The sequence below is a fragment of the Natator depressus genome, chromosome 7, assembly GCF_965152275.1.
Source record: "Natator depressus isolate rNatDep1 chromosome 7, rNatDep2.hap1, whole genome shotgun sequence".
NCBI lineage: Eukaryota > Metazoa > Chordata > Testudines > Cheloniidae > Natator > Natator depressus.
In genome coordinates, this window is record NC_134240.1 from 67142807 (window position 1) to 67152798 (window position 9992).

Genomic DNA, 9992 nt, shown 5'->3' on the forward strand with positions numbered 1-9992 from the left:
GGGGCTGGCTGCAGGCAGGACAGGGGGTGCGGCAGGGGCTGGCTGCAGGGGCTGGCTGCGGGCAGGGCAGGGGGTGCGGGGGTGGCTGGAGGCAGGGGCTGGCTGCGGGCAGGGCAGCGGGTGCGGGGGTGGCTGGAGGCAGGGGCTGGCTGCGGGCAGGGCAGGGGGTGCGGGGGTGGCTGGAGGCAGGGGCTGGCTGCGGGCAGGGTGGTGGGTACTCACGGGGAGAGCAGCAGGATGCAGCCCAGGCCCAGCATAGCAGCCGGGGACCCACCAGGCAACATCAGGAGCTCCAGGGCCAGGGGAGCAGCAGCAGCAACAGGACTCATGCCCAGGGCCAGGCGGCAGCCCACATGGCTCCTGCAGCGCAGCGCCCCCGGTGGCAGGAGGAGGAATTACATCAAAGCCTCAGCGCCCCCTGCAAGGAAGCGGGTTAACAACTGGTTCTAAAACTGCTTCAAAATTTAACAACCGGTTCACATGAACCGGTGCGAACCAGCTCCAGCTCACCACTGATTGTGTGTATATCTGAGACAAGGTTAAAATTCTGTGCAGTCATTCTGCCAGTTGGCATCAAGAAGTCCCTGGGTCACAGTTGCCCTGCCCCAGTCCCCCAAATAGAGAATAACAGCCTAGTATTGCTATCAGTTACCTCTCTAGCTCAAGGAGAGGTCTGTACTGTGGATCTACAGGTGATAACCCAGGTAGGGATCAATAGGGTTCCACATTATGGATTTTTGTTTAAAGGTTTCATTTTTAAAAAAAGAGGAAATTATGTGCAAAAAGTCTACTTTGAAATAACATGAAGGTTGCAAAGTCAAGCAGTCTAAAGTTTAAAAATGACAGAAATAAGTTTACCTGTTCAACCTTAATTCAACCGCTTTTGTGTTTGCATCATGATATAATCCTTAATTACAGACCGTATACTACCTATTTTATAGGACCTGCCTTCAGTGTATAGAATGGAGAGTAGAGATTTGTAAGAAGAGCAAGGATGTTATCTTGTGGGTAAGCCACTGGACTGGAACCCAGGGAGAGTTGGGTTCTTGTAACAGGATGTCTTGCCTGGTTGGTTGGAGTGCCTGGGAATAGGACCACACAGATTATGGGATGGGCCCTACCTGAGAGGAATCAGGTGATTCCTGTATAAAAGGAGACTGCAGCTGTGTCTGTAGAGACTGCAAGGAAAAATTCAGCCTAGGAAAAGAAGCTGCAGAGAAGAAAATTAGTAAGGAAGGCACCCTGATCCAATGGGGAAGAACATGGGAGACCCAAAGAGGGAAGTAAATAGATGAGGTAGGAACTGCTCCAGGGAAAATTGCAATAGGAGTAAAGAAGCTGTGCAGTATAGGGCCCTGGGCCAGAACTCAAGGAGGGGACATACAATTGTGGTCAAGCCCAGAATAAGGGCAGCAGAGTGAACTGAGAAAAAGCCCCAGAGAAGGTAGAAGGATTTTTGTTTCTGTTACACAGTTTTGGACTTCTAGTTTAGATAACTATGACCGTGGAAGGGTGGACTCAAGATTGTGACCTGGCCGGAGGGCTGAGTCAAGGATGAGTTACTAGGCAAAGAACCCACCACAGCACCAGAGCAGTCATTGGCAGGGGGCCCTAGCCTTGTGAGAGAGCTGGGATGACACTCCTGGCCACAAGGGGGTGCCAAGTTGTGAGTGGACTGGATTACAGTTCTGTTACTGATACTTCCATAGGCCTCCAAAGTGATGGTGGGCAAAACTCTGTCATGATGCACATGCAGAAGGTATCAGAATTGTAGCTGCATGGGCATCCTTTCTTCAGGCAATCCTAATTTTTGAGTGCTTGACTTTCTAAATGTAATGTTTTTCAAATTTAGGTATTCCATGTGGGTGTGCCCTAAACAGCTAGTCAAAAATTTGGGGAGCTCTCAGGTTGTGCCAGTTAGGAGGAGAAATTGTTCATTGTAGATCCACTAGATGCAATCTTATTTATCTACAAAGAATTAACCAAGACCTGTTTCCCTGAACACGGGAGGAATCAAACTAACATGAGACCATATCCTTGTTCACAGTCCCAAATCTTTGAGCTAGCACCTAGCCCAAAAGCTCTCTCTCTCTCGCTCTCTCTAGGCTTCTTTTAGGGTCACACAGTGTGCTTGTCCATCCTGTGTGTCTTTCTGTTCCTTCTCTCTCTCGGAGTCTTCTCCTTTGTGTCCCGTTCCCCCAACCCTGTCCGGTGACTGGAATGTGGGTGGTCTAGCCTAGTGGTCATAACAAACATCAGGTCTAATGGTTGGAGCAGGTATTAGGAAGCAGGGCCTAGGGTCAGAGGCGGACGCAGTAGTCAGGGCCAGATCCACAGGTCAAAATGGAGGTCAGAAACTTGGTACCAGAGTCAAAGCTGGAGTAGTAACTAGGGTCAAGGGTCAGAGTTAGAATCACAAGAATGAAGCAGGGTAAAAGGCAAGGGTGGGTCTCAGGCAGGGACAGAGCTGAGGTAAGGCAGGGGCATCACACACAAGGCAACACAGGAGCAGTCATAGTGTTGGGCATGGGCATAGAGTAGCCACTGAGCTGCTGCTGGTTTAAGAGCCTGTCTGCTGGCCCTTCCAGCTGATCTGGTGGCATAACCAATCAGGAAGCCTGCTGCAGGCCAGCTATGCTCTTTTGGTTGCCTGAAGACTAGCTCTGCTGCAGGCCGTAATGCCTGACACACCACATGTGTGTGTGCTCACACGCTTACCAAAACAATACAGAGTGACGCCTTCCACCTGCCTAGTTCTAATCCCTGTGCAGGCCTGAATATGCCCTCTTTTCAGGTGGGGTTGCTATAAAGGAGCTTATCTGGCTTTTGTTTGTTTGTTTGTTTTACAGCTATCCTAAGTGAAGGGTGGCAATTACACCCTTCAGCTTCAATGACATTTTGCCCAACCCACAGCTATACATACACACAGCCTTATACCAACAGAATCCAGAGTTCGGATGTTCACATATAAAATGCCAAAGGAGAAGTGTGACCTGACTGCGTAAGTATTTGCTTTTATGATCCGGACTCCATATATTTCAAGGTACATTTTTAGTCTGGGTGCAGATCTCTTAAATGAGGCCAGGATCATATTTCCATTCCATTCTATTGATTAGGATTTTGAAATGTATGGTGCTGAATGTAAATCAGGTTGCATAGATCACTTAACCCAATGCGGGTTAACTTATAGGTGAAGTGCCCTGTAAGTCCTGAATCTGATATTTTTATGCTAATTCCTATAGTGACCAAATTAATTTTTATTTTACTGAATGTGATCTTTCCTTTATTAACTTTAATATGTCTTCCTACCATATGTCCATGACTGAATAATGGTCATTAGTGTGTCAGCTCTTCTTTCTCAGATTTCACTCAATAATTAGGACATGGAAGATTGTCAGGCCATTTCTCCTCCTCTCCTCTTTCCCTCCCCCCCCCCCCCAAGCTTCTGTGGCAAATCTATGGCTGGTGTAAATTGTCGTAGGTCCATTTTGGACCTATCACAATTTATACCAGCTAAGAATCTGCCCCTCTCATTGCACTAAAAACAACTAGCAGGTACTGCATTGTGTTTTATAAGCAGTACGAAGGACTTTCATGGAAATAGGAATACTACCATATGTGTACACGTTAGACTAGTCAGGCCCCTTCCTAAAAGGAAGAACTTTGGAGGACTAGATGGGGTTGGTAATGGGCTAGGGAGGAGTTAAAATCTCTGTTAACAAGGGCTGTTTGTGCACAGCATGAAATGGTTTTCAGCCCAGTTTCTAGTGGACTGGTGTCCACTGTGACACTGCACCCCATATTCTTCATAGAGATTATAGTATATATATGATAGGATGATGGCATAATTCTGATGTATTTTATGCAAGGTAAGTCATGGGACATACCACTGAAAAGATTATGATTTACTGAATATGATTATCCTATTTATATGCATGTATCATTTTTGTATCTGAAGTTTGGAATATAGACTATGTATCTGTATTACAAATGTGTTTACACCTGGGGAATGCCCACTAGGCAAAAGATACTCAGTCTAGATGGCTGGCTGGGAAGGACCCATTCAGGTTGATGAGCCATTAGGAGAAAACAATAGGCCTTAGGATGCTGTAAACAGCCTCTGACTCATGGCTGCTATGACACTTCAGGGTCATGTGACCAGGTCACCTGGTGCTGGACTCCATCTTGGAATACCAGTGTATTTCCCCTGTCTGGTGTGGGAACCAAACTTTGAAACAAAGGGTTCCTGCCATGTGAAAGAGATCTTTAAGGTGGGGGTTCTTCATTGTGGTTCTTCACTGACTCCCTGCCCCAAAGAGACTCTTGGAAACACCTGAGGAACAAGGACTGAACTGGGGAAAAGTGCTGGACCCAGGCTGAAGGGATTTTTAGCTTGTGAAAGGAATACCTGGGGTTTTTAAGCTGTAAACCAGTGCAGCTAGCCCATTAAGAATCTCTGTGGCCTGCTTGAATCATCATTTATGGTGAGAATTTGCTATTCATATCCAATCTCTTTAGTATACTAAGCTTAGTTTGCATGTTTTGTTTATTTGCTAGGTAATCTGCTTTGATTTGTTTGCTATCCCTTATAATCACTTAATCTGTCTTTTATAGTTGTTAAACTTGTTTTTGCTTTATCTAAAACCAGTGTGTGTGTGGAAATAATAACTTGGGGCGGAAAGCTCCACAGTGAGGGAGAGGGCGAATTTCATGAGCTTACTCTGTACAGATCTCTGTGCAGTGCAAGACAGTACAATTTGGGGTTTACACTCTGGGGGGGAGGTGTACTTGAGCAGTTGGGCATTTCCTTAGCTGTAGCCTCCCCAGGCAGAGCTGATCACACAGTCTGTATGTACTGCAGCTGGGTGTGTCCCTACCTATATGTGTGCTGGAGCTTGGCAGAGGGTTTGGCATGCTGATCACAGCAGTACAGTGTAAAGGGAGCCCAGGCTGGAGGGTCAGGCGGGACTCAGTGGTATCCTAGTTCCAGGTGGCATCCCTCAGGGGAACCCGTCACATTCACCATCATGGAACTGGCACTAGAGAGGTCATGACAGGTGTCAAACATGAGGCTGATTGAGTCAGAAAGGGCCAAATTGTTCCCCCTTTGCCTCTACAGGTGGAGAGCATGAAAAATCTGGTAGACTGGGAGTTGTGGGGAGGGCATGGAAGGGACAGACTTCTCCAACTACAGCATCACCAGCCTTCGTTCCCTGCTTCCATGGAAGCTGCTTCCTGGCATCAGTCTGCATAAGATGTTGGGCCTGTCTGGGCAGATTTGACTGTGCATTGAATTGAATTGTCCTCTGCTACCCCCTCCTCAACCCACCTAAGGTGGTTCCTCCATCTTAGTATTGAGGCACATTGGTTGGGGCAGTGTGGGAGTTGGGAGAGAGCTAGCCCTGGCATGGTCATGGCTCCTCTGTGACTGAATAGAGGATGTCGGACTCCATGGCTGTCAGACCGGCACCTATCCCCTAAATTCTGAGGAAAAAGAGAAAATGTAACTTTTTCATTACTAGGATCTTACACTACTATGTTATCTCCTGGAAATGGACAAGGAAAAAAATCCCCTTAAGATGCCTTATATTTTGTCAGCTGGTTTTAATGTATCAGCTGCCTGCTTCAGCATATTTCTCTAAGCAATTGTACGGTCACTTCTGGAGAAAAACACTCCCCACCCCTCAGCTATTCAAACTCCCATTAGGAGATAAGAATAAAATATGTTCTTTGTGTTCCAGTGCAGTTATGTAATTGATTAATTAGAAGATGGAGAAATCGAGGTGTCAAAGGTAGGAAGAACTTTAATATCTGGGATCTACTACAGATGTGGGGAGAAGTATCATTTTAATGTAGTTGACGTTGCCTATTAATGTCAGGGAAACTAATATCCCCTGACTAAATAAGTGACTAAATGCTGAACCTCAAAGCCACGGTGGCTCTGGGTTAGAGCTGTTGGGACTATTTGCAATATGGTTCCAGGCAGAAAGGCCCACTGTGAAAATGTGAGCTTAGTGAAACATATGTGGTCTCTATTCCTGCCATTGATTCCTCAGGTCTTACCCACACTGAGTTTCTAGCCACCAGGGTATCTGCACTGGGTCAACCCCCTACTATAGATGTCCTGCACACCATTGTAGACCATGGCAGCTTATACCTGTGTAACTTACACTGCTTTGAACCTCATATACACTAGGGCTTTGCAATGTTGCAGCTATATTGTTATAACTGCATCAGTGGCTAAAAACCTTAGTCTAGACAGGTGCACAAATAGACCTAAGCCACAACATTCGGATCTAGGTTCCAGACTTGATTTTGAAACAGACACCACCCAGCACATTGCAATACAATGTCAGCATGTCCTTAGGGGTACAATCACACTACACTTGCCTTTTGTGTTTGTGCTCTATAACTGATTCATTGAAACAAGTATGCTGAATGTAAGACTAACTTTTTACTAGGATAATATAAACATTGAACATATTTTACCATACCAATTTCCAGAGCTAAAATGACCTGTGATGGGGTTATGTTGCCCCTTACAGGTAGTAAGGCCTACTTGTCAGCTCACTCCATTCTGTAGTCATGGCCCTTTTTGACTTGCCCAGCCTCTTATGTAGGAAAGGATCTGGGAAGTAGGAGACACGGGTGAAGAGGAAGCAGTCCCAAGAGTAAGTAGTAGTCGGCGTTGAGAAATCTGTTACTGTTCTTTGGAGGGCTTGGGACAAGGAGCCTCGCAGAGTGGGTGGGGCAAGTCTCCTCTCTATCCCAGCCCATTGGCATGAATTTTTGGGAAGGGAACTAGCATGTATGTTGCCTCCTCCCTCATAGGAGAGAGACGCTTTTGGGGAAGGCTGGTCTGTGGAACCCTCCAAGCTGGAGGACTAACTGGGAAAAAGAGCCCAGCTGAAGGAGAAACTGTCTAAGCCCTGTAGCTGGCCCGAACCACAACCCCAGCTCCAGAGGAGGGCTATGGTGGACACCTGTCTTAAGGATTACTAACAGCCTGAAGGATAACTTCAGGAGAGAGGGCTGGGAATGCCTGTCTGAATAGAGACCAGGTAACTCCATGCAGCACAACGCAGAGGTCAGAACTAGCCTTGCAATACCACATCTTAGCACAAGGGATCGCTCTGATGATGAGCCCCATAACATGACCAAAGTGGTGTAATTGAACTTCAGCTGCTTTGTGAGACAGGAGTAGGAAAGGGCTCCCTGTTGTGAAGGGTTAGAACTTGTGCCCATGTGTTTATTTTGAAATTGCATGACATTGCCATCTTTGCTGCTTATATAAACTTGCAGCAATGAAGTCAAAGTAGGTGCAATAGTGTCAGATAAAGCAATAAATTAGCTGCTATTTTATGAACGGTTTGTGATAGCATCAACGTCAAGGCTGACTGTTGGCCATTATTTTATGATTCAGTGAAACTGAGAAATCCTGTGATCAGAAGTCGGGATTTTATTGTTGCAGCTGAAAACACATTTTCAAAGTTGTGTATTATACTGGCAATGACGTCCATGCCCTCTGTTGGATGTCAGGTATCAGACTGCCACACTAACAATGAATTTGTGGTGATCTTGCCATGAGTGGCAGGAAGACTGGGTCTAATGTATTCTCTATAATGTATGTTAATGGTTTAGTTAGAGATCATGGTGTCTGTATGTATGGGATCACCACTGGTTAGGACCAAAATTTGACCAGCCTTTCTTTCCACTGGCATCTGTTGTCAAGTCTTTGGGGTAGATTCTTCTCCATTTCACTGATGGAACCCTCGATGTAATTGCATGTGAGACTGATGTAACTGATTTGTAAGACTGTACAAACTGACCCAAACACACAGCAAAAGTTGGCCCTATATACACGGTTTTTGTATTTTTTAGACATAATTTTTCCTCCCAAAGCACATTACAAATGGCAGCAGCAGAGTCATGTGACCCTACAATGACAAAGCAGTATGTGTGATATAATTAAAATTAAAAATCTTCAGCTGATCAAGAATCAGATTTCAATCTCCAACTTCTAGAAGGAAACGTCTCCTAATGATGGATATATTTTGTAAATGTTCCCTTAAAACAACAGAGACAACTAAAAGTCTCTGAATGCGTTGTCCTGCTGCTGACCTACCACAGCATAAGATCTCTGATAAACTAGGAGTTCTCTTATCACCAGCTTCAGCTTTACAGAGGGCATTATCATATCAAGACATCTCAGAGTGCCTTTGCAAAAGAATGATACAATAATTTAATTCAGTCTGCAGTGCCAAACTAATGACTCAAAGCAAAGCAGAAATAAATGGGTAATACGCTATAGTTGAATAATCATAGCAGCCTGCAGGAAAGTGTCAGTTTTATCCTAATTATTTTTGGTGGGAGAGTGATGGGGAAACATTACGGAGCATGTGCTTGTGGAGAAAATAAAGGACAGCTGTTTTCCCTGCATTTAATAGCACTGACTTTCTTATCAGTTTTAAAAAGGTCTTCAGTGTTTTAAGGACATTAAAAACCGCATAAATTGTATTTTGCATTTCATGTGCATCATGGTAGAGATGATCTACTAGAAGGAAGTCAGGGGATTAGGGTTGTAATAAACACAATGGCAGTCCCCCACCCCCCACTTCAGTGAGATGCCACATAGATACAGAGTTAGGGCTGGTCTGAATCCTCTCCTCTTTCCCCTCCAGCACCACCAGGACTAATTTTTGGGGAGAAAAAATCAAAACCTGAAATATTTTGATTCTGAAATGCTGCTGTGGTGCCTCATGGGAGTAGTTTGGGTGCCTCAGGCTCCCATTCTCCTTTGTAGGCTGGATTCCCTGCTTGGACAACATCTCCCATCTTGCACCATGATCATGACTCTTGATGAGGGGAGGCAGTGCATCATAGAAGATGAGGTCCATCTGGAGAGCCCAGCTCATAGAGATGAATGGGTGCATGAGGCGTCTAGCAGAAAATCCATTTTTCCATTGAAAGCCAGGCTGAAAATATTCAACTCTCCCTATTCAGGGGCCCATTTATATCGGAATAGGGCCATCGTTTGTCTGGAGCACAGCTCTATGATCCCCGTGGACAGAATATACCAATGGAAGAAACGCCATATTTCTCAAGTTGCTTGTAGTGTGAGTATAGTGATGTCCCTGCATTACATTTCTGACAGATCTCACCAGGACAAAATATTTCTCTTCTACAAAACAACTGTCCAGTGTGTATTACATAGCACTCCTTAAGCCTGTAGCCCATTGGGCTGCATGTCTTACATGTCTCTCTTTGCCTGATCCACAGATGTATATAATTTTTTAAAGTTTTATCAGTTTTATAGGTCTCCGTTACAGAGTCTGGCTTTGTAGCTCAGGCTGCGGAGGCTATTATTTTCAGTGTTGGAAGTCACTGGTTCAACCCTTGTGTCCTCCAAGATGGCAACTACGCTACCTTTTTCCACGGAGGATATGACTCCTACATATGCAGTGTTGTTGTAGTTATGTTGGTCCCAGGATATGAGAGAGAGAGAGGGGGTGGGTGGATGAGGTAATATTTTTTTATGAAACCAACTTCTGTCTGTGAGAGACACACAAGCTTTTGAGCTTACACGGAGCTTTTCTTCAGGTCTGGGGAAGGTAACCAGAGCATCCAAGTTAAATGCGAGGTAGGCCAAATTAAGTATATGAGGTTAACGTGCTGTAAAATGAAGTGGGCAATTTTCACAAAGTGATCACTTCATATTTGATCTCTCTGTCTTCATCCTCAAAGGAAATCTGCATAACACCTTCAAAAGACAAGCCTGGGAACTTAAATTCATAACTCTGCTGGACATTAAAAACCATTGACTTAATAGACGCTGGTTTTATGGCTCAATACATCAATTTGTAATACACGCTACTGCCTGCTAATTCTTAACTGACCAGTTCACTTTAAGTGGTTTCCTACAGCATGTGTGAATCTCTTCTACTTCACAATCTGTGCTACCTTGTAGTTAGCTTGGACACTCTGGATATCTT

General features: G+C 45.1%; 1 long non-coding RNA gene across 1 annotated transcript in view; it reads left to right on the forward strand.

Annotated features, from left to right (window-relative positions):
* Positions 1-2952, forward strand: part of LOC141991599 (uncharacterized) — a 70006-nt gene extending 67054 nt beyond the window's left edge. Inside the window, exon 3 of the long non-coding RNA XR_012640397.1 lies at positions 2850-2952. This is a non-coding gene — a long non-coding RNA (uncharacterized LOC141991599). The remainder of the gene's footprint in view (positions 1-2849) is intronic.
* The last annotated feature ends 7040 nt before the right edge of the window (positions 2953-9992 follow it).